At 42.1% G+C, this 26,220-nt stretch overlaps 1 protein-coding gene and 1 pseudogene across 2 annotated transcripts in view; both read right to left on the bottom strand.

Annotated features, from left to right (window-relative positions):
- LOC109615482 (zinc finger protein 501-like) overlaps positions 1-26,220 on the bottom strand; it is a 1,152,720-nt gene that overhangs the window by 327,121 nt on the left and 799,379 nt on the right. The gene's annotated exons all lie outside the window — the stretch shown is intronic.
- Positions 1-26,220, bottom strand: part of LOC105028579 — a 101,460-nt pseudogene that overhangs the window by 34,809 nt on the left and 40,431 nt on the right.

Genomic DNA, 26,220 nt, shown 5'->3' with positions numbered 1-26,220 from the left:
TTGCATACCCTAGCCGAAATTGTGAAATTTTGGCATTGATTTTGAAAATATGACTGATCATATGAAGCCATTTATTATCACATAGTTGGTTGACTCCTTTTTAAATCATAATGATAACAGAAATCACCCAAATGGCCCTGATCAAAAGTTTACATACCCTTGAATGTTTGGCCTTGTTACAGACACACAAAGTGTGTTGTTAAAATGGCAATTAAAGGTTAATTCCCCAAACCTGTGGCTTTTTAAATTGCAATTAGTGTCTGTGTATAAATAGTCAATTAGTTTGTTTGCTCTCATGTGGATGCAATGAGCAGGCTAGATATTGAGCCATGGATGAATGCAGCGTGTTATCAGAAAATACTGACAGACAATTTGCCTTCTTCTGCACGAAAGCTGTGCATGGGATACAAGGAACCCTAGGAGGGCTTCCTTCCGCCTGGAAGAAAGTATGTTTTTAATAACAGATGCAGCTGTCCCTCCTAATGAAAAGAGCCACACAGGGGCACCCTGTTTGTAAACACCAGGCTGCATAACTTGCATGGCCTCCTACCTGCAAGAGGCAGGTAAACAGCAGTGAACACAGCAAAATAATTGGAAAGATGTCCATTCAATGTCTATTCAATGTCCATTCAATGTCCATTCAATGTCCATTCAATGTCTATTCAATGTCCATTCAATGTCCATTCAATGTCCATTCAATGTCCATTCAATGTCTATTCATTGTCTATTAATTGTCGATTCAAAGTCCATTCAATGTCTATTCAATGTCCATTCAATGTCTATTCAATGTCCTCAGTGGGAACACGGTCCCCCATCTCTATTCCCATGTTTGCACCATGTGACATAATAGGAACATGCTCACTTAATAGGAACCATGTTTGTACCAATCAGTTTTTAAATCCTTCTGTGTGTCTGTGGTCCTCCTGGATGTGTCTGTGGTCACACTGGATGTGTCTGTGGTCACACTGGATGTGTCTGTGGTCACACTGGATGTGTCTGTGGTCACACTGGATGTGTCTGTGGTCATACTGGATGTGTCTGTGGTCATACTGGATGTGTCTGTGGTCATACTGGATGTGTCTGTGGTTATACTGGATGTGTCTGTGGTCATTCTGGATGTGTCTGTGCTTCAGAGATTCAGGAGACTGCTATTGATTTTGAAGATGCTTTAATGTCATCAGGCTCTGTCTCATTAGAGGAAACTTGGCATTATCCAAACTCTAATAGAAGTCAGGGAGAGAGAGAAGCTGATGTTGACTCCTCAGAGAATCATCACATTGCATTTCAATCAGTTCTAACTGCAGACTCTCTTCTACGTCTTCTGCATCCACCAGGAAGGGAGTTGAGAACAGCTTGATTTGTTTTTCCATAACAGAACATTTTTGGAAACGCTGGTTGAATTCTGTCACGAGAGATATAATCACAGACACATATTTCTAATTTTTAGCAGAAAGGTATATCCGTACAGCAAAAATTATCATCTACTCCCTGCAATAACATTAGCAGCTGCACGGTGTCTGTGGCATCTGTGCTCTCATCGCATGCTATCTAGTAAAAATCAAAAGCAAAAGTTAGCTGACAAGTCCTTGATTCTCCGCACCACTGTATTTCTGGAGGAGGAGATCCAAAGACACCGGAGTTCAGGAAGTGTCTCTGAAGAACAACTTTCACCTGCACAGTGGTCAGCTCTGGCCTTTGTGTTAATGATTTCAGAAGAGGAGATTGATGTGTTTGACCTGAAGAAATACTCCACATCACAGAAAGATCTTCTGGGGTTGCTGCCAGTGATCAAAATCTGCAGAACTACTCTGTATGTACACAAACACACACACACACACAAACTCTCTTCTTAAATCTACATTCTATGTACTAACTGACAACTTTCATGATTTTATGTACAGGAAGTTACATTCTAGTGTGATGTATTACAATGTCAGTTTTAATAGCATGCCCTAAAGTAGAGTTGACATTACAATGATGTAATATATAGAAGATATTCTAATGTTATTTTGAACTATTGTTCTGTTTGTAACATCATGATAATCTCTCTCTAGACCGTCAGGTTGTGAAATCACAGGGGACGTCTGTGCTTCTCTGGTCTCAGCTCTTAAGTCAAACCCCTCACATCTGAAAAAACTGGATCTGAGTAACAATGACCTGAAGGATACGGGAGGGAAGTGACTCTCTGCTTTGCTGAAGGATTGTTGTGGAAATTCTTGAACAGATGTATACTTGGTCCTATACGTGTATAGATGGTTTACTAGTTAAGGGTACTGAGTCTCCATGTTTAGATAAGAAAAGGCATGTAGAAGAGGGGGTTCTGGTGTTTAGGGTCATTAATGACCGGTATCAGCAGATTACTTGTAAACCTGCCTATCTGTACAACCCACCAGAGTCTATTTATTGTTTGTCCAGATGATGTAAGACCTCTTATGGGGGTGAAGAGGTTACCCATGTGGGGGAGGATAGCCTGCCCCTTGGTTAAATCCTAGGTATTGACAGAAAAAAGGGAATGTGTTTTATTGACATAGGACAGCTGGGCAGCAACTTACCACACCCCTTTTAACTGTAACAAATACAGACTGTTCATGTATCTACTTCAGAGACTTCTCAGATGATTATCCTGTAAGCGTTTGATGCTTCTCTCTATTTGCAAATAGACTGCTAATTGTGCGAATTAGCAGTCTAATTCCTATTGATGGAATTACCATCACAGGATCCCCTCTGATTAGATTGAATAATGAACTCTGGGTGGCGGACTGGGATGAAGAAAATCAAAAGCAAACAGAACAAAACCTGGATCCACAATGTAGACTGGAGACTCTTAGGTGAGTACTAACAACACAACAGTAAATATGACAATAACACAACAGAAAGGAAATACAAACATCTGCTATGTTCCCACCTCCACCTGCTCTGAGCTGCCAGCAGGTCCAAGCCTCCATCCCAAGAGCAAATCCCATCAGACACCCTAGCAGGACTGGAAGGAAACACACCACAACAAACAAGACCACCATGACAAACAAAAACATATTCTTAATAAAAAATAGTTAGTCCAAGTATATGCAACATTAGAACTAATCTTCATTCCACCCCTCTGATATCCACTGATCCACCATTCATTCCCACTGTTTTATTATTACACTCTTTCATTTTGTAGACCTCCCTTCATTCTACCATGTTGTCTCATAAGGACTTGAATTTCCCATCTACAACATTTCTTCAGGAACTGCCTGGTTACATCATACTGACTCTGCCTGTGGATCCATCATAGTACAGAGTAATTTGTCTCAGTGCTGCCGGGGTGGATGGGTGGAAGTCACACCGGGCTGCCTTGCAACGTTGCACTGTAGCGACTCCTTGTGGTAGAGAAGCAGACTGTAATCTCAGTCATGGATGTAAAGCTGTAGAATCTGGGACCCTTGTTGTGGGAATTACCAGAAATGACCATGAGAAGTCTGAATGCACAAATTGAGCCTTTATTAATTCAGCATATATGCAGGAAGCAATCGCTACAATCAAATGCTACTTGCTCACTAGAAGTCCTAACCATGTTTAAGGAGGATCCTGGGAATGGGAGCCACCCCCCCACACACAAACACACACACACACAAACCCTCTTATATTTACAGTATATTTATTGACTGACATCATTAAATGATTTTACATACAGGTTACAATCTAGTGTATTACAATGTCAGTTTAAAAGTTATTCAAGACGAAAGAGTCAACTTGGTCTAATAATTGTTGCAGTCCAACATCCAGGTATATAAACCATTAAAATGAATCCGCATTTCAACCCTCTGATGTCCACAGATCAACCCCTCTATTTCAGTTCATTATCATTCCAGCCAGCCAGCTGCACGCACACACACACGCACACGCACACGCACACGCATGCACACACACTATATTTATTGACTGACTACATTGATGATGTTCTACAAACCCGATTCCAAAAAAGGTGAGACACTGTACAAATTGTGAGTAAAAAAGGAATGGAATAATTTACAAAACTTATATTTTATTCACAATAGAATATAGATAAAATATTGAATGTTGAAAGTAAGACATTTTGTAATGTCATGCCAAATATTGGCTCATTTTGGATTTCATGAGAGCTACACATTCCAAAACAGTTGGGACAGGTGGCAATAAGAGGCCGGAAAAGTTAAATGTACAGATAAGGAACAGCTGGAGGACCAATTTGCAACTTATTATGTCAATTGGCAACATGATTGGGTATAAAAAGAGCCTCTCAGAGTGGCAGTGTCTCTCAGAAGTCAAGATGGGCAGAGGACCACCAATTCCCCCAATACTGCGGCGAAAAATAGTGGAGCAATATCAGAAAGGAGTTTCCAGATGGGCTCAGAAATACTTCCAGAAAATATTGTCGGTGAACACAATCCACCGTGCCATTCACTGTTGCCGGCTAAAACTCTATAGGTCAAAAAAGAAGCCGTATCTAAACAGGATCCAGAAGCGCAGGCGTATTCTCTGGGCCAAGGATCATTTAAAATGGACTGTGGCAAAGTGGAAAAGTGTTCTGTGGTCAGACGAATACAAATTTGAAGTTCATTTTGGAAAACTGGGACGCCATGTCATCCGGACTAAAGAGGACAGGGACAACCCAAGTTGTTATCAGCGCTCAGTTCAGAAGCCTGCATCTCTGATGGTATGAGTGCGTGTGGCATGGGCAGCCTACACATCTGGAAAGGCACCATCAATGCTGACAGTAATATCCAAGTTCTAGAAAAACATATGCTCCCATCCAGATGTCGTCTCTTTCAGGGAAGACCTTGCATTTTCCAACATGACAATGCCAGACCACATACTGCATCAATTACAATGTCATGGCTGCATAGAAGAAGGATCCGGGTACTGAAATGGCCAGCCTGCAGTCCAGATCTTTCACCCATAGAAAACATTTGGCGCATCATAAAGAGGAAGATGCGACAAAGAAGACCTAAGACAGTTGATCAACTAGAATTAGACAAGAATAGGACAACATTCCTATTCATAAACTTGAGCAACTTGTCTCCTCAGTCCCTAGACGTTTGCAGTCGGTTATAAAAAGACGAGGGGATGCCACACAGTGGTAAATATGGCCTTGTCCCAACTTTTTTGAGATATGTTGATGCCATGAAATTTAAAATTAACTTATTTTCCCCTTAAATTTAAACATTTTCTCAGTTAAACATTTTATTTGTCATCTATATTCTATATTCTATATTCAAAAACCCCTTAATGAAGAAAAAAATCATGTGTTCTGTGACGTCGCCCGGCATGGCGCAGCCGGGGCCCCACCCTGGAGCCAGGCCCGGGGTTGGGGCTCGTTCGCGAGCACCTGGTGGCCGGGCCTTTCCCCATGGGGCCCGGCCGGGCCCAGCCCGAACAAGCGACATGGGGCCGCCCTCCCGTGGGCTCACCACCCACAGGAGGGACCATAAGGGGCCGGTGCAGAGAGGATCGGGCGGCAGTCAAAGGCGGGGGCCTAGACAACCCGATCCCCGGACACGGAAACTAGCTCTAGGGACGTGGAATGTCACCTCGCTGGCGGGGAAGGAGCCTGAGATGGTGCGTGAGGTTGAGAGGTTCCGACTAGAGGTAGTCGGGATCACCTCTACGCACGGCTTGGGCTCTGGAACCACACTCCTTGAGAGAGGATGGACTCTTCACCACTCTGGAGTTGCCCATGGTGAGAGGCGGCGGGCTGGTGTGGGTTTGCTTATAGCTCTGCCGCCATGTGTTGGAGTTTACCCCCGGTGAACGAGAGGGTCGTTTCCCTGCGCCTACGGGTCGGGGATAGGTCTCTCACTGTTGTTTGTGCCTATGGGCCGTACGGTAGTGCAGAGTACCCGACCTTCTTGGAGTCTCTGGGAGGGGTGCTGGAAAGTGCTCCGACTGGGGACTCTATCGTTCTACTGGGGGACTTCAACGCCCACGTGGGCAACGACAGTGACACCTGGAGGGGCGTGATTGGGAGGAACGGCCCCCCTGATCTGAACCCGAGTGGTGTTCAGTTATTGGACTTCTGTGCTAGTCACAGTTTATCCATAACGAACACCATGTTCAAGCATAAGGGTGTCCATCAGTGCACGTGGCACCAGGACACCCTAGGCCGCAGGTCGATGATCGACTTTGTTGTCGTTTCATCTGACCTGCGGCCGTATGTCTTGTACACTCGGGTGAAGAGAGGGGCGGAGCTGTCAACTGGTGGTTGGATCCGATGGCGGGGGAGGAAGCTGGACAGACTCGGCAGGCCCAAGCGTACTGTAAGGGTCTGCTGGGAACGTCTGGCCGAGTCTCCTGTCAGAGAGATCTTTAACTCCCACCTCCGGCAGAGCTTTGACTGGATCCCGAGGGAGGCTGGAGATATTGAGTCCGAGTGGACCATGTTCTCCACCGCCATTGTCGAAGCGGCCACTCGGAGCTGTGGCCGTAAGGTCTCCGGTGCCTGTCGAGGCGGCAATCCCCAAACCCGGTGGTGGACACCGGAAGTAAGGGATGCTGTCAAGCTGAAGAAGGAGTCCTATCAGGCCTGGTTGGCTTGTGGGGGCCAGAGGCAGCTGACGGGTACCGACAGGCCAAGCGGACTGCAGCCCGGGTGGTTGTGGAGGCAAAAACTCGGGCCTGGGAGGAGTTCGGTGAGGCCATGGAGAAGGACTATCGGCTGGCCTCAAAGGGATTCTGGCAAACCATCCGGCGCCTCAGGAGAGGGAAACAGTGCCCTACCAACGCTGTTTACAGTAGAGGTGGGCAGCTGTTGACCTCAACTGGGGATGTCGTCGGGCGGTGGAAGGAGTACTTCGAGGATCTCCTCAATCCCGCCGTCACGTCTTCCATTGAGGAAGCAGAGGATGAGGGCTCAGAGGTGGACTCGTCCATCACCCGGGCTGAAGTCACCGAGGTGGTTAAGAAACTCCTCGGTGGCAAGGCACCGGGGGTGGATGAGATCCGCCCTGAGTACCTCAAGTCTCTGGATGTTGTGGGGCTGTCTTGGTTGACACGCCTGTGCAACATCGCGTGGCAGTCAGGGACAGTGCCTCTGGGATGGCAGACCGGGGTGGTGGTCCCTCTTTTTAAGAAGGGGGACCGGAGGGTGTGTTCCAACTATAGGGGGATCACACTTCTCAGCCTCCCCGGGAAAGTCTATGCCAGGGTTCTGGAGAGGAGAATACGGCCGATAGTAGAACCTCGGATTCAGGAGGAACAGTGTGGTTTTCGTCCAGGCCGTGGAACACTGGACCAGCTCTATACCCTCTACAGGGTGATGGAGGGTTCATGGGAGTTTGCCCAACCAGTCCACATGTGTTTTGTGGATTTGGAGAAGGCATTCGACTGTGTCCCTCGCGGCATCCTGTGGAGAGTGCTTCGGGAATATGGGGTCCTGGGTCCTTTGCTAAGGGCTGTCAGGTCCCTGTACGACCGAAGCAGGAGCTTGGTCCGCATTGCCGGCAGTAAGTCAGACTTGTTCCCTGTGCATGTTGGACTCCGGCAGGGCTGCCCTTTGTCACCGGTTCTGTTCGTAATTTTTATGGACAGAATTTCTAGGCGCAGCCAGGGGCCGGAGGGTGTCAGGTTTGGGGACCACACGATTTCGTCTCTGCTCTTTGCGGATGATGTTGTCGTGTTGGCCCCTTCAAGCCAGGACCTTCAGCATGCACTTGGACGGTTTGCAGCCGAGTGTGAAGCGGTGGGGATGAAAATCAGTACCTCCAAATCCGAGGCCATGGTCCTCAGTCGGAAAAGGGTGGCTTGCCCACTTCAGGTTGGTGGAGAGTGCCTGCCTCAAGTGGAGGAGTTTAAGTATCTAGGGGTCTTGTTCACGAGTGAGGGAAGGATGGAACGGGAGATTGACAGACGGATCGGTGCAGCTTCTGCAGTAATGCGGTCGATGTATCGGTCTGTCGTGGTGAAGAAAGAGCTGAGCCGCAAGGCGAAGCTCTCGATTTACCGGTCAATCTACGTTCCTACTCTCACCTATGGTCATGAGCTTTGGGTCATGACCGAAAGGACAAGATCCCGGATACAGGCGGCCGAAATGAGCTTTCTCCGCAGGGTGGCTGGGCGATCCCTTAGAGATAGGGTGAGAAGCTCGGTCACCCGGGAGGAGCTCAGAGTAGAGCCGCTGCTCCTCCACATCGAGAGGGGTCAGCTGAGGTGGCTTGGGCATCTGTTTCGGATGCCTCCGGAACGCCTTCCTGGGAAGGTGTTCCGGTCCCGTCCCACCGGGAGGAGACCCCGGGGAAGACCTAGGACACGCTGGAGGGACTATGTCTCCCGGCTGGCCTGGGAACGCCTCGGTGTCCCCCCGGAAGAGCTGGAGGAAGTGTCTGGGGAGAGGGAAGTCTGGGCATCCCTGCTTAGACTGCTGCCCCCGCGACCCGGCCCCGGAAAAAGCGGAAGATGATGCTATGCTATGCTATGCTATGCTGCTATGCTATCTATATTCTATTGTGAATAAAATATAAGTTTGAGATTTGTAAATTATTCTATTAGTTTTTTACTCACAATTTGTACAGTGTCCCAAAATTGTTGGAATCTGGTTTGTATATAGGAAGTTTCTTCTCTATATACAGTGAGGGAAAAACTTATTTATTCCCCTGCTGATTTTGTACATTTGCCCACTGACAAAGAAATGGTCAGTCTATAATTTTAATGGTAGGTTTATTTGAAAATCCCCCAAAACGCATGTATAAAAAGTTACACATTGATTTGCATTTTAATAAGTGAAACAAGTATTTTATCCCCTCTTTATCAGAAAAATGTCTGGCTCACAAGTGTCGTTTACACGGGTAACGAGCTGAGATTAGGAGCACAGTCTTAGGGGGAGTGCTCCTAATCTCATTTTGTTACTGGTATAAAAGACACCCGTCTACAGAAGCAAGCAATCAGATTCCAAACTCTTCAACATGGCCAAGACCAAAGATCTGTCCAAGGATGACAGGGACAAGATTGTAGACCCACACAAGGCTCAAGAAAGCACATATACAAGCCCATCTTAAGTTTGCCAATGAACATCTGAATGATTCAGAGGACAAGTGGGTGAAAGTGTTGTGGTCAGATGAGACCAAAATCGAGCTCTCTGGCATCAACTCAATATGCCATGTTTTATAGGAGGAGGAATGCTGCCTATGACCCCAAGAACACCATCCACACCATCAAACATGGAGGTGGAAACGTTATGCTTTGGGGTGTTTTTCTGCTAAGGGGATAGGACAACTTCACCGCGACGGGGCCATGTACCGTCAAATCTTGGGTGAGAACCTCCTTCCATCAGCCAGAGCATTGAAAATGGGTTGTGGATGGGTATTCCAGCATGGCAATGACCCAAAACACACGGCCAAGGCAACGAAGGAGTGGCTCGAGAAGAAGCACACTAAGGTCCTGGAGTGGCCTAGCCTGTCTCCAGACCTTAATCCCATAGAAAATCTGTGGAGGGAGCTGAAGGTTTGAATTGCCAAAAGTAAGCCTCAAAACCTTAATGACCTGGCGTAGATCTGCAAAAAGGAGTGGGACAAAATCCCTCCTGAGATGTGTGCAAACCTGGTGGCCAACTAAAAAGAAACGTCTGACCTCTGTGATTGCCAACAAGCGTTTTGCCACCAATCAGTCATGTTTTGCGGAGGAGTCGAATACTTATTTCACTCAAAGGTTTCTCACCTGTGTGCACTCTCTGATGTGAAGTAAGTGCAGATAATGAGATAAAATCCTTCCCACAGTCAGAACAGGAGTAAGGCTTTTCACCAGTATGTATGCGCTGGTGATATTTAAAGCTACCTAATTCAGAGAAACACCTCCCACAGTCAGAACAGGAGTAAGGCTTTTCACCAGTATGTCTGCGCTGGTGAACTTTAAGGTAACCTGGTTGAGAGTAACACTTCCCACAGTCAGAACAGGAGTAAGGCTTATCACTAGTATGTATATGCTGGTGAACTTTAAGGTGACCTAATTGAGAGAAACACTTCCCACAGTCAGAACAGGAGTAAGGCTTCTCACCAGTATGCACTCTCTGATGTCTAGTAAGCTCACATGATGAGATAAAACACTTCCCACAGTCAGAACACGAGTAAGGCTTATCACCAGTATGTATGCGCTCGTGAACTTTAAGGTGACCTAATCGAGAGAAACACTTCCCACAGTCAGAACAGGAGTAAGGCTTATCACCAGTATGTATGCGCTGGTGAACTTTAAGGTAACCTAATCCAGAGAAACCCTTCCCACAGTCAGAACAGGAGTAAGGCTTTTCACCAGTATGTATGCGCTGGTGAACTTTAAGGTGACCTAATTAAGAGAAACACTCCCCACAGTCAGAACAGGAGTAAGGCTTTTCACCAGTATGTATGCGCTGGTGAACTTTAAGGTGACCTAATTGAGAGAAACACTTCCCACAGTCAGAACAGGAGTAAGGCTTCTCTCCAGTATGGATCTTAATGTGTTTTTTTAACAGTGATAGAGATGAAAACTGTTTTTCACAATGGGGACAGTGGTGAGACTTCTTATGATTGTAGTCTTCCTGTTGTTTCTCTCCAAGTGTCTCCACTTCAGGAATCCCATCTGTGACAGACATGAAAAGGCATTTAGACACATTTTGGGACACAGTATTATCAAGGATTCTAGCAACTAGCATTATTCCACAGCGGAGTGATAGAGACCTTAACCTTGCAGTTAGGACACTCAAATCGAATCGCAAAGAGACCCTTTGACAGCTTTGAGACAAAGCCTTTAAGTGTACCTGGGATTAGCCATGCGTGCAGACATGACAACCATTAGAGAAAGAAATGCAAAATATTTGCTGATTAGAGTGGAGAGCAGGATTTTATATTTTGATGGAAGACAAAAGTTTCAAATAGATACATTTAATGTTGCCATTGACATGCTTTCTCAGAGTCCCTGACAGTCTGTGGGCCAAGAGAAACCTGGACAATTTGTTTAATGCACTCCTCTGTGCAGAATCCAAGGACAGTTTAGGCCAGTGGTGGGCAAATTAAGTCCTGTGAAACAATTCCATCCAGTAGTAAAATAGTTTTGATGGAAAGTAAAACAACTCACCAGCCCATTCTCATACATCAAAATCTGAATTTATATTATTTAGAAATAAGGGACATGCTGTTTAATGTTTTCTATATTGCCGTTTTGGCCTCCAAATAATTTATTATCCACAAATTACAAAACAAATGTGGCCCTTCATTAAATTTCACAATCTTGATGTGGCCCCCGAGCCAAAAAAGGTCTTCACGCTATTTTATCTTATGGCTATTGAGAGTGAACTTATAAAAACATTGGACTTTGATGACATCGTGAAGGATTTTGCAAGTAGCGAAGCCAGGAACAAATGCATCATAAGGTAAGACAATTTAATTATTTATGCTGTAATATTAGCTGTGATTTAACTGCAATTTAGTGAATGAGCTGTTTGCTTTGAGTGTGTAAGTTCTATGTTGTAAATCCCATTCCCAGCATACAGAAATGGTGTTGTCTACAATAGAGTTAATGCAGTGTAAATCCGGTTGAGATGCAAGTAAAGGTGATAATTAAGCTATTGGCTTCATTTGCCGTTGGTGGGGTTCAGGCTTTGAAGGTGCTGTGCCCAGGGGCCCATTGTTTTATAATCTGTCTGACTGTATAAAATGTTGAACCTTTTCTTTCATTATACACCTTAAACAGACCCTTTACTTTCCTATCCTAAACTTCCTCCTCTCTCCTGTTGTCATTATAAAATACTATTTCTGGTATTTCTAATTAAGTGTCTCCCCTTACGACTTTAATACCATTGCTTTTACTAGAATTCTAACCCTTTATAAATAAAGTTATAACATCACCTTTTCCTAGTTGTACACGTCCTCTATATAATTTCCCTCTACTTCCTCTGCTAACACTCAATATGAAACAGTGAAATAATTTACAGAATTGAATTTGTAGAAAATAACTTTCTCAAAAACATTAAAACAAGACATGCATTTAGTTAAGATGACAGATGTTTTAGATTAATTTTTTATCTCTAGATTAATGAGAAATGTTCAGTGATCTGTCCATAATTGACCAGCCGTTGTTGAAGCAAATGCGCATCAAACCTTGATTTTGTACTTCTAAATTAACATTATTTGTGGGTCAAAGTGTGCTTGTTGCTCTCACACGAACAGCTAAAAGCAACACATTCTCAGTATTCCAAGGTAGACCCACTTCCATTTCTGGATCCGGTTTCTGATACCGAAGAGCTAAACTTTTCATTACAATTGCTTTAGTTTTTATAATTTCAACTTATGTAGCCAAACGGGAGTGGAATGTACTGAAGTCAGATTAGTTTAGTTCCACTAGAGAGGGCTGATGGGATTGCCCCTGTACAATGGGTTGGGAAACCTGTGCTAACTCCTGTCGTTGTACACTGTGGTTCCAACCCTATTTTGTTAGTTCTCAAGGAAGATAGTTGCAGATAAAATATTTACCTTGTATCAATTTTACATACAGGTGCATCTCTAAATAAGAATATTTTGGAAAAGTTCATTTTCAGTAATTCAAATAAAAAAGTGATAATTTAATATATTCTAGATTAGTTACACCTTTTTTTTTTTTTTATCTTGATGACTACAGCTTACAGCTCATGGAAATCACAAATCCAGCATCTCACAATATTAAAATGTTCAAATACAGGAATGTCGACCTGACTGACCTTAAACAGCGCAGTGGTTAGAGATGCGGACCTGCAACCAATAGGTCTCGCGTTCAAATGTTAACACAGTCAAAGCAAACTGTGCGTAAGGATTTGTTCTGGATAGATCAAAACCTTCAGCAGCTATGTTGTAGTAAGCCTAAAATAAAACTGTTCACGGTTATATTGCATCTACTTATGGTGCATTTTGGAAGTACACATCAGTGCATGCTTTTTGGGTCAGGATAGACAGACAAAAACCTCGCTAGCTACGTTATAGGAAGCCTAAAAAAATGAAATGTGTATATTGCGAGTATATCTGTTGGATGTATGTTGTAAGTTGTATGTTAGACAGTAGTAAGCCTGTTACCGGCTAATAAGCTGTTAAAACGGCCAGGGGCAAAAGCCATATATTTCATAGATGCCATTTGTGGTGGAGGTAAACTGAACAAGAAACTTTAGTCAGTTTAACACAGTGGTTAATGGTGTGTAGTGAAATATTCAAACTTGGAGTGATGATAATGCTAATATATTATCTAATATTGAGCTTCTATATGGGTGAAATATGTTTTTGTTTGTCAAGTAGTTACGTGTTAGCTTACAAATACTTTTTGTAGATTGCCAGTCTATCCATCCATCCTCCATCAATTTATGTTGTAGCCTAATCTTACATTAATACATGGGCATGACACCGTAACTCAGTAACTTAACTGATGCACAGCAAAACAAAGGCAGAACACCATACCTCAATTTAAGCATTCCGGAGTGCAGCAAAACAAAGAAAAAGAACCGTAACTGATGTTACGGGATTCTGCCTTGTCTTCTCTGGCACTATTTTCTCAACAAAACAAAAAGTACTCAAAATATTTGTCCACATGATGAAGCAGATCTTTAAATGTTCCAAAAATGACAATAACTAATTACCGACCAAAGATAGAGTTACAGGCTTTTGCACAGCAGTAAATGTGACAATAACTAACTGTTTTGTGAAAAGATGAGAAAATCGTGTAGCCAGTGAAGCGTTTGACTATCCTGAACAAATTTTAATATCCATCAGAACTGTTTTAAGTTATGCTTCCTATAACGTAGCTACTGAAAGTTGTACACAGTGACATTTTTGGCTGTCCTGAACAAACCCTAAGGAATAATGTGTTTTGACTGTGACAGGAGTCGAAGATGGAATTGGTTGATCCGGAGTCTGCGTCTCTAACAACTACGCTACTTAACAACGGGTAGTCAGTCAGTCAGGCAGGGAAATTCGCTCTTTGAGGCCAGCTCAGTTTACGTGGACCGCCAAAAACAACAAATGACCACAGTGACAATGACAACATTAAACCAGTTCTTACCTTGAGTGAGTAAATCTCCCTCTCCATTATTAATGATAACCACATTTTTCTCCTCCTCTTCATCTTTATTGGTAACATTCCGCCCCAGATTTTGACTTTTTTCCTCCAGCTTTACTGATGTCATCTCTGAATCCCCCAATACCCATTGAGTTTCACAATCAGAATCCAGTGACTCTTGTTTGGGCTCAGTGTGGAAGAAGAGCAGCAGGCTGGGTTTGTCCTCCCTCTGCTATAATAAAGACAAAATCAGAGCCATCCATGACTGATATACATGTTTGTTGGAATAAAATATGATCACAATGGGGAAAAATAAAAAACAATCACGATCATAACAGACCTGTGTCCCACATGAGGTTCACTTTCCTTAACCTGACCCAAGAAAAGGGAAATTGCTTTTCAGTTATCTCACGGATTATCATTTCCTTGGAAAGTGACCACAAATACACATTATTGAACAATACAGTTGTGAGAAATTGACAATTTTACCTTTTTGATTATCAGTTATAAAATGTATTAAAAATGAATGCTAGACCATCCCGGATGAAAGGTATTAGGATAAATCTGACAATAGTTAACAACAGGAAGGCCAAATGCCTACGTAAATTGGCGTTTGGGTTTGTAATTAAAGTAAAACTTCCATTCTGAAAGCTACAACCTCCTTCCATTACTTTTATATAAATGTATATAAAATATTTCAATTGTCAGAATTCTAAACTAAAAAAAGGAAAACTTTTTAGAGACGATTTACCGATTTTACCCGGTTTTAAGACATAAATGGCCAACAGCCCATAGCTTCCAGGCGCTAATCACCCCTCACTGAATGGATGACATCAATGGATGAATGCACGATAATCCCAGATGAATGATCAGAGCCCCGGTTTAATTTCAATGGAACTTACAAATTAAATACATGATTTCCGTGGATATTAAAAAAAAACTAAAATGTTCCCATTGAACGTTTTTCAATAGGAGATTCAGCTTATTGTGGAAGCTAATTCATCAAATGTAAATCTAATGTTCATCAAATGTATTATGCTAAATAATTACTCACAAAACTAAAAACCAAGGATACTGTTTACTGGTCACAATTGACCAATTCAACAAAAATATTACAAGTACCGGGGTAAATTAGCTTTTATGTTTGATATTCAGAGTTTGATCGTCAATACCTCTTCCAAAAAAAATCGTACAAAGACGACAGTGGACTATAAACAATTGGTTTAGAGTATAGAGTAAGGTACACCCTTTGATTTTATCATAAATAAAGCAGAGCCCAAAATGTTGCAAAATGCGGTCAAATGTCTGTTCAGTAGTTTAGGGACCATCATGAAAGTGCAATACCACTAATTCAATGTGACTAAAATTTTTTTTTCTTTTGTGTCAACCTAGTAATACCTGCCCATGTGAAGGTAAGTCATAGGTAGAGAAGTTTTGTGTTATTAAATACATTTTCTACATATATTTTGGTTGTTAAACCGTACACATTACATTTTTTAATAGATTCCTATAGAGGTGACATATACACCTACAACCACTTGTATGTTGGTCACTGACCATTAGATTTGCCCTTTTACATTTCGGTGATTATATCAGAATTTATCCTTTTATACAATGTTTTAGCTTCCAATCCAGATGACATGGACCTCTAAAACCACTTGCATTTTGTTCACTGACCTTCCTTGTAAAGAATACGCCCCTTAGATTTGCCATTTCTCATTTCGGTTAATGGTTTTGGTTTGAAGGATAAATTCCTCTCTTTTTAATAGCTCACTATCCATAAGAGTTAGAGATCCAAGAACACGTGTGTTGTGTTCCTTTACCTCCCGTCTGAAAAGATACACCTCCGATATTTTCCAAATTGATGATCTTGACTTTATTTTACAATTACACTAATTCATTAAAACTCTTCTACCTAATTCACATTAACTATTTTTAATAGCTTCCAATCAAGATGAAATGGAAATCTTGTTTGTGCCAGCTGTGTTGTGCATTAGTTTGCCTTTCCTTTTGTTTTGTTGTTACAATTAAAAGGATGTTACCCTGCTGTACCTCTGCTCCTAGTGTCCTGCCTTCCTTCAAATCTGACAGTATATTCCCATTCCGAATTTAAAACATTTTTAAATGTTAATGTGCAGGCGAGGTAACAATAGAATCCCCCAAAGGTAGCTGTAGTGTAAATATTGATTGAACAGAAGAATGGCGAATGGAGAATTAGGTATTTATACCTACTGCAGTCAAAATAACTTGGAATTAAACACAGACCAAATTGTGCAGGTGGATATTGACATCAGAACATTTCCCAACTTCTCATCACATTGATGGGTAATTTCTTACAGCTAAATTAGACAAAGTTCCTAGGGTCTATCAACTCCCCTAATCTTAAGTGAGAGGACAAAATTGCAAGAGTTGTAGCATCTGAAAACAGTTGGATTGTGAGCTATTAAAAACCTCACAGTCAATTCCAACTTGACTCTATACATCAATCAGAGTCCATTCTCATTTTCTGCAGAGGTAAACTGAAACACATTGTAGTGTCCACAGCAGGGATGGAAATTAGCACCCGCCACCAGCCAAATGCGTGTGATTTTGTGTTGTGGCGGGTAAACTCGCTTCACCTACCGGCCACCGTGGCGGGTAAATAAAAATAGCATACTGTTTCACCCAGACACTTTAGAGGCGGCGCACATTAAAAAAAATTGTGGCGTTACATCGCAGGCGTTAAGAAGTCCGCTGAGAAAACATCTCCGGAGGAGCCAGTGGACAAAGAGGCGAAAGTCTAAAAAAGTTTTTTTAAAGACCGATGGAGAAAAGCAGACAATGGGGAGTCCCGCGATTGGTTAGTTTACAACGAGACAAATCTGATAATGTACTGCTCTGTATGTCGTCAACACGCTTCAGAAGATGCCAAAACTAATAGTTTCATTGTTGGGACTAAAAACCTAAAACTGGAAGCCATAAAAGACCACGAATCGTCCAAATGCCACATCCAGGTAAAAATGTTCACATGCAGTTACACATTGTTGGTTAAAAACAAGAAAGTGGTTGGTAAAAACATTGAGTGGCTGGTAGATTTTGAAATCCACCAGCCACAGTGGCCGGTGGACATTTTTTTTTATTTCCATCCCTGGTCCACAGTAAGGGTCCTAAGATTCAACCTTCTGTCCTTTAAGACCTCTGCATACATCTTTGGCTAGAAATCAGAACAATAAATATCATTACTGAACATTCCTACCCTTGTCACCTACTTCTACTGGAAGACAGTACAGTTTGTAGCTGCACAAATATCAGAAAAGAAATAGTAAACAATATGCTAATAAGAATTTTGTTCTGAGTTTCACACAATTATTTTATTTTTATTTTCATATTTTACCCCCTTTTTCTCCCAACCCCACTGTACAATCATGTGCCACCTCTAGAACTGTCCCTGCAGAGTCAGTGGAGTCGTAGATCGCTACAGGCTTCCTCTGAAACCTGTCTGATCAGCCGGTTCTTTATACCCCCTCCCTTAAACATGAAGTCAATGTGAGCCAACACACTGGAGGAAACGCACACTCACATGACCTTATATGGATCAAACAGGTGCCATTGATACAGGTAACGAGTGGAGGACAGAAGAGCCTCTTAAAGAAGTTACAGGTCTGTGGGAGACAGAAATCTTGCCTGTTTGTACGTGACCAAATACTTATTTTACAAAGGAATTTACCAACACATTCATTTTAAGAGAAATCATAAAATGTGATTTTCTGGAGAAAAAAATCTTATTTTGTCTCTCGGAGTTGAAGTGTACCAATGAGTGTACCTATCACAGGCCTCTCTCGTCTTTTTAAGTGGGAGAACTTGCACAACTGGTGGCTGACAAATACTTTTTTGCCCCACTGTATTTTAGTGATCTTTGATCTTTTTTTCAATCTTTGGGAAAGAAAAAAAAAAAAGGAAACTAGAGTTTTTTTCTTGATTGATGCACAAAACACAGCAGGATCTCAGGGATGGTGCCAGTAATATTTCCAAGTGTCGTCTATACCCACACTGGGACTTTTACAGCGCTCTCATTACCCCAAAAGGGGGCGTGGCCATTCAGGAGAGAGGGAAGTGATGTATAGCTGCCCTCATGTATCGAAAGGTACAGAAAAGTACTGGACAAGAATATCTGGACAAGGGTGGGGGTCGATTGGATATATGGAATAGTGATGGGAATTTTAACTGATCTTTGAGTCATTCAGTGAAGAGTTATATTTCAGGACATTTCGTTCATTGGACTCAGTATTACCCTAGCCATTGGAAGGACAGTAGGCTATGATTTCATCGGTGTTTATCATTACAATTAACTACTACATTACTATTGAAGTCCAACCATGTGTTAGATTCTGTCCACTTTTGATCCATGAACAAAATGTATGCAACTGGTAGACAGGGGAGAATCTTTTTTTGCATGAGTCCATGATGTTGATCTTCCATAGTTCTTACATGTTCTCCAATAATTATAAAGTTAATACTATGGAGGAGGGCGTCTTTTGTAATAGTTGTCTATGAGGCTTTGAATTCTTGCAGGTGGTATAGCTGCCCATTTGTCTTGGCAAAATGCCTCCAGGTCAGGCAAAGTCTTTGGTCGTCTAGCATGAAGCACACGTTTGAGATCTCCCTTGATGATATGAAGTCCCGTGCGCAGTTTTTGTGCTGAAGAATTCATATTGTCTGAAGTCTCATTTCTGTTCAAGTATCGTCGTATTGTGCTCCTTGCAACAACCACACCGTCTTTTTCCAGAGATTGCTGTATTTCTCCTGAGGTTACCTGTGGGTTTTTCCTATTTATCCCGAACAATTGTTCTGGCAGTTTTGGATGAAATCTTTCTTGGTCTACCTGACCGTGGCTTGGTTTAAAGAGATGCATGAATTATGCACTTCTTAATAAGTGATTGAACAGAACTGACTGGTATTTGCAAGGCTTTGAATATCTTTTTATATCCTTTTCCATCTTTATAAAGTTCCATTACCTTGTTACGCAGGTCTTTGGACAGTTATTTTCTGCTCCCCATGGCCCCGTATCTCGCTCAGTGCATCAACGTGAGAGCTAACAAACTCACTGACTATTTATACCGACAAAAATAGCATTTTAAAACGCCACAGGTGTGGGAAATTCACACTTAATAGCCATTTTAAACTGTGTGTGTCACCTCGTGTGTCTGTAACAAGGCCAAACATTCAAGGGTATGTCAACTTTTGATCAGGGCCAATTGGGCGATTTCTGTTATCATTATGATTTAAAAAGGAGCCACACAGCTGTGCAACATATGATTACTATCCTTAAGTAAAATTTTAAAAACTTTGAATGATTGTGATTTCAAAATCACTGCCAGTATGTCATGATTTCTGCAGGGCATGAAAACTTTTGAGCACACCAACATATAGATGAGAGCAGCAATACGTCACTTTTCTCTTGTCCGAACAACCACTCCCCTTTTTGGGGAAAGATAGCGCTGTAAAAGTTTAGAAGAAAATGGTGCAAAATTGGAAATGTTACTGGTACCATGCCTTAAAGCTGCTGCGTTGTGTTTTCATGTTGAATACGAGGGAAAAAACCTACTTTACACTTTCCTTTACTTCCCAAAAAAGTGAAGGACAGCAAAAGAAGAGATCTGTATCTTCAGGTCATCCGCAGAGAGGGTGAAAATGGTCAAGTATGGGACCTGTCCAGTCAACACATTGATGTCTGTGACAAACACTTCATCACAGGTTAGTTAATGAGGCTAAAGTCAATAGTTATAATGTTAAGTCAAAGAAGTGCATGAATCTACATTGAAAAGGCCGTACATAGAACATGCACTTCCCTGAAGAGATTTTATGCCCTAATTATCATCATTTGTAATTACTCAATTTGCTAGCTGTGTGAATCCCTATATGAGAGGATGACAATTCATGTCAGGTTGGTGCACGGCGCTCCCTTGAATTATTTGGCGTGATGCCTCAATAATCAGTACATTTGTGCATGTGTTTGTGAACTGTATGTGACGGGGTGAGGATGGAATTATTGTCTACTGTACATTATAGCCTACCTTATAGTTGCAGGGTGCTAGCTAGTTAGCGTGCTAAACATGTTAGCAATTTAATTAGTTTACAGTAATGTCACATTGGACATACTACAAATATACCGCAAAACAAAATGACAGATTTAATAAATACATTAACTGAAGATTAAGTAAGGTGGTTGTAAATATCAGGATATATAGAGTTCTCTTTCTTAATAGTAAAAGCTGATTTTCATGTAACTCTTCTTTGTTTGTGCATACGTTTCATGTGTGATAAAAATCACTTAAACTTATAGAAATTGTATTGTTGTGTAGGCCTACTCACTTGTTGGGGTCCCAAATACTCAAACAGCGTTGCTATATGGGAATTTGTTTTTATCCCTCTAGGTTGTTGCTGCAAAATGAAAAATATTATGCAATCACTACAGAAGTTCCTGTCCACATACAGCCACCATGAATACTATATACAGAACAGCTATTAAATATCACATGCCAGACTGTAATATTTAAAAGGAATATCTGGACCTAAATTACTTCATTATATATATAACGCTTTGGTAGAGCACTGGGCCAGACGATCAAACTTATTGTTGCTAGCTTTACAGTTTCGAAGAGCTTGTAGAAAAACTTAAGAATGTAATGTCGTTAAAGGGTGTTTGTGCGTTCACAGATCTAATTTCACGCTTACGGTTCATGTTTTACGCATTACATTTATTACGACCATACCAATTTACGAATACATTTTCTTACGATCCTAACAATACGTACGCTTAATCTTTTGGCAGATATCTAAATCCACAGAACAGGTCCATATCATTAATCAAAGTGGTAAAATAAGTTGGTCTGAAAACAAGTATAGGTTACAACGCAGAGTAACAAATAAAAATACTGCTCTTTAACCACTTACCATTATAGCGTTCGTAATTCACGAAAGGTGCCTGATGTCTTGAAAACTATTAAACCAACTGCTCCGAGGCGTACACGTGCAAATTCTTCTTCTTCTACTGATGCTTAAATTATTGGCTGATCCCTCTACATCCGACTTCCTCCTCTCTAACCCATAGACTGTAAAAAAAAAAAATGGACGACGCCCCTTCGCTCTTTTCCATTGGTGAAAACTGAAGCCGCCAGTGTCCCGATATGGCGCTGACCATAGACATCATATATAAAGGCTAGATACGTTGTCCGCGCTGTTGGCTAATGGAGGTCGACGTCCGCACATGGCGGCCATCTTGCCACAGGCCGCGCGCTCACTCGTAACATTGTGTTTTATGGTGCATGTACTTTTAAATAACCATAACTTGCACATTTTTCTACCGATTTTCAAACGGTTTGGTTTGTTATAAACTTCAGAGATAAAGTTATGACACTGCATACATATGAACCATTAAAACCATGGACTTCCATATGAAAATATCCTTGAACAGAACCAGATAGGTGTAATGAATTAACAAACAAGGTATGTATGTTAAATCAATTAATAGGCTACAGAATGGCAACAAGATGTATACACTTTTATAATAAAATTACTATTATAAAATAATTTTAATTACTACATGTTTTTTCTTTATGCCGGATAACAAGCAGCTCTGAACTGATCACATTTCAGCCCTCTAGGTCACTTGATATGACTTTAGAAACAACTGAGCCCTAGCACCAGGTCTTGTGAAGCTGTGTGCAAAAGCAGATCAATATAGAATGAAATTGAGTACTTTAGACCATTATTTGCCAAGGTATGGTCATGCGTATACTAAAATGCCCTATGGAAACTCCCCATAGGACTTTGTCAGACAAAATGCTGACAATAAAATGCTTACTGTGGGGCAACCTCTTCGTGTAGAAGCATAATGAAATCAAATCAAATGAAAGGTAACACTGATGTTACTTGTAGACTATTTGGATTGTATGTCAGTGGTTCTGATATAGAATGACTACAAAAAATATGGAATCATTACACAAGTCTTTATTTTTAAACTATTATAAGAGTGACATTTGCACACAAAAAATAGGTACATGATTCCCCTTTACAAATATCCAAAAAAAAAGAAATGCTGTAGAGAGCACTACACTACTGTTGAAGTAAAAGAGGACAGTACCTTGAAAACACATACCTTGGGCTAATGCCCTTTGAAAAGGACAGTTTTATAAAGTTTCTGTCGCATGTTGTTGCTCTGTAATCTGAGGATTGTAATTCTGGCAATGTGGTGCAGCCTTAACGTAAAAAACAGGGACAGAATTATTTTTAACAGCCTATGGTGGTGGCTGTCTATCCCATACTGTCTATCCCAACACAAACACATCCTCTGAACCGATCCTTTTTGAGACAATGTAAACAACCTCTCTGTCCCCTCCAAGAACTGCCACCTTAACGTGGTGGAGGGGTTTGAGTACCCGAGTGACCCTAGGAGTTATGTTGTCTGGGGCTATATGCCCCTGGTAGGGTCTCCCAAGGCAAACAGGTCTTAGGCGACGGGTCAGACTAAGAGCGGTTCAAACCCCCCTTAATGATGAATAAAATTATGAGCACCGTGACGTCGCCCGGTATGGCGCAGCCGGGGCCCCACCCTGGAGCCAGGCCCGGGGTTGGGGCTCGTATGCGAGCGCCTGGTGGCCGGGCCTTCCCCCATGGGGCCCGGCCGGGCTCAGCCCGAACGGGCGACGTGGGGCCACCCTCCCGTGGGCTCACCACCCACAGGAGGGACCATAAGGGGCCGGGGCGAAGAGGATCGGGTGGCGGTCGAAGGCAGGGGCCTAGACAACCCGATCTCTGGACACGGAAACTAGCTCTAGGGACGTGGAATGTCACCTCGCTGGCGGGAAAGGAGCCTGAGTTAGTGCGTGAGGTTGAGAGGTTCCGATTAGAGGTAGTCGGGATCACCTCTACGCACGGCTTCAAATCAAAATCAATCAAAATTTATTTATAAAGCGCTTTTTACAACAGCAGTTGTCACAAAGTGCTTTACAGAGACACCCGGCCTTAAACCCCAAGGAGCAAACAACAGTAGTGTTGAATTTCAGTGGCTAGGAAAAACTCCCTAAGAAGGTCGAATTTTAGGAAGAAACCTAGAGAGGACCCAGGCTCAGAGGGGTGACCAGTCCTCTTCTGGCTGTGCCGGGTGAGATATTAAGAGTCCAATTGGAATAATAAATAAATTTCTCTTGGCTAAATCCAGAGTATATTTGATTTTAGACTAGGTCAGAAGTATGACCAGGTGGACAAGGACAGGAACAGCAACGGTCCCCCCAAACCAGGTAATCCGCAGGTGTGGACCAGGACCTCATCTCCTTCTAAAATTTAAAATTGGAGGAAACTGAGAAAAGTTAGTAGTACATCCCTCATGTCCCCCAGCACAATAATATAGCAGCGTAACACCTTGGAAACTGAGACGGGGGGGTCCGGTGACACTGTGGCCCTACCCGGGGGAGGCCCCGGACAGGGCCCAACAGGCAGGAAATCAATCCAACCACATTGCCAGGCATCAACCAAAGGGCTTGGTGGTCTGGTGGTAGCTCTGGTCCTTGATGGCAGATGCAGCATCTGTCACCAGGCTGGCACGGCAGACATCACACGACAGCTTCTTCAGAGCCTGTCGCACAACAAATCCTGAAATTTGAGTTAGTAATATCATAACTAATAACAATAATCATTAATAAGCATGGGGAAATTAAGGGAACACTTCCCTTTTTGGACAATCGTGAGATTGTTTTTCCCCAGATTGTGACTATTGGCACTTTGGGTTATAGGGAAAATCGACTTTCAGTTAGCCTTCACCTGAAATGTACATGAGAGCGTTGTCCACAAGACCATTGAAGTGGACGGGAAGGTAGCTGTGATCATGTACTAGGGCAGGAATGTCAGCAAACGGGGATGGAAGATCTTCTCCTGCTGCAGAGGACACATCTACAGCTGACAGGCTTGTAGAGTTGTCGATGACAGCTGGTAGGGACTCTGTGTCATCCTGTGCCGTCACATTGCCTCTGCATGGTTTAACAACCCCACACTGGGCCATCCGCTTTACATCCTAAAGATGTACTTGAACTGGCTGGCATTAGGGTTGTTATTGCAGCCATCGTTTAAAAATAAATAAATAATAATAAATAAAAAAAGATATTATAGTACACAGATATTCAATACATGCTTTAAAATGTTTTATGCTTAAATGTTTTCACAAAGACTAATTAGAACTAGCCACCCCTGAATGATCTTTCCACATAAAATAGGTTGAATGACATTATCATACAATTCAGACTGTATCAGTGATGATGAGTTCTGCAAACAAATAGTCAAACACAGGCATTTTTCTAAATACTCAAAATGGTTTGTGACACTTCCAGGTATTGTGTATGTCTTCAGAAAACGTTACCAAAAGTAAAAAAAAAAATATATGGACCGACCAACTGAAAACAATGCAAGCATTTGCTGACACTGTGTCACTTAGTGTTGCAGCTGGTAAATATAAATTATGAACCCTACCAGATGCTCTGATGGAGTTGAAGAGAAGCTCCAAGTGGTCCTGGCTGAACCTGTAGGTCAGGACATATTGCTGTCCTTCAAGCAGCACAGGAACCAACCGGATTGAAAATCATGTGCAACTTTGCTGGTTAGCAGCTAAACTGTAACATTAGCTGCCATAGGTCGCACTCAAAGCTTATTGTTGTTAGCCAGCAAATAACTACAACCACATCCACAAATATTGTAATTTATACAAAAGATTAGTTGTCATAAAATCGTTATTGGTGTCAGTAAAACCTTTATAATCGAACAGCTCGTTTGTCATATCTGCCTTGATAACTTGCGCAAGTAGCCGTAATCCAACTATGCTGCACGATTTAGACGTTTTTAGAAAAGAAAAGCTGCAATTTCAACAAGCACACGCCCTCTTTTCGGCGGCTAGCCGCCAGCGTAACGCAGTCGGGCCGCTGGTGGAAAGCCGCCTGAAATGCAAATTAGCTTATGCAAATGAAGATCATGAGAAAAGCTGCAAAAGCTTGTGGCCCGCTGGCTGTACGACATTATATGGCGGTGCGCCAGCGATTGCTTTCTGGGGAAGCGTTTTGGCAAACTAACATTTTAGCTAGCTAATGTTTTGCCAAATAGTACAAAGTAACGCTAACCAAGCCGGAGACTCAGTCGGTCAAGCAATACACATCCCCCGCCGGATATAATTTCAGGGATTTGCACAAATAATGCATTTGTTAATATTTTATAATATTATATTTACAAACGGGAATATGTTAGCGTTGTCTAGGGCAAAACATGCGCAAATTACGTTAGACCGTTACTATGGTAACAGTTAGAGTGGGCGTGGGCAAAGGAGCAGCAGCTAATGAATATGCAATGAGCAGCAGAAAACCGAACACTTTGAAAGGGACTGAAACAGAGGGTAATAGAGGGAGGTAAGAATCTTTTCCTACAAGCTATTTCCAGCAAACAACTTCAGAAACATGTTTTATGGAACTTATAGAACTATTTTAACTTGTTAAAAAACAGTCATAATAAGGGCGCTTTAAGAAAGACACTTTTTTATATTGAGATTTTGCCGGATACCTATTTCCTGTTGTTCACACTGCCTCTGTCTTTGAAAATTTATTTCATACAAAATTAGAACCATATTCCATATTTAGGTATTAGGAGCACAAACTTTATGGCCAGTCAGGCAAACAATTATTCCATGTCGTTGTCTGTCTCCATCACAGTGGATGAACGACCCAACGCAGTGGCCGGAGGTGTCATATCCTGATATATACAATCTCCTTACTGAATCTTCAGTTAATGTATTTGACACCTGTCATTTTGTTTTGCTGTATATTGGTAGTCTGTCCAATGTGACCTTACTGTAAACTAATTAAATCGCTAACATGTTTAGCAAGCTAACTAGCTAGCACGCTGCAACTATAAGGTAGGCTATAATGTACAGTAGACAATAATTCCATCCTCACCCCTGTCACATACAGTTCACAAACAAATGCACAAATGTACTGATTATTTATGCATCACGCCAAATATATTCAAGGGAACGCCGTGCATAAACCTGATATGAAATTTCATCTTCTTATATAGGGATTTACACAGCTAGCAAATTGAGGAATTACAAATTATTATGATAATTATGGCATAAAATCTCTTCAGGGAAGTGCATTTTCAGAATGTTCTATGTACGGCCTTTTCAATGCAGATTCATTAACTTCTTTGACTTAA

Source organism: Esox lucius, chromosome 11 (assembly GCF_011004845.1).
Source record: "Esox lucius isolate fEsoLuc1 chromosome 11, fEsoLuc1.pri, whole genome shotgun sequence".
NCBI classification, from domain to species: Eukaryota; Metazoa; Chordata; class Actinopteri; order Esociformes; family Esocidae; genus Esox; species Esox lucius.
The sequence above is the reverse complement of the archived record's forward strand: the minus strand, read 5'-3'. Positions and strand labels throughout refer to the sequence as shown.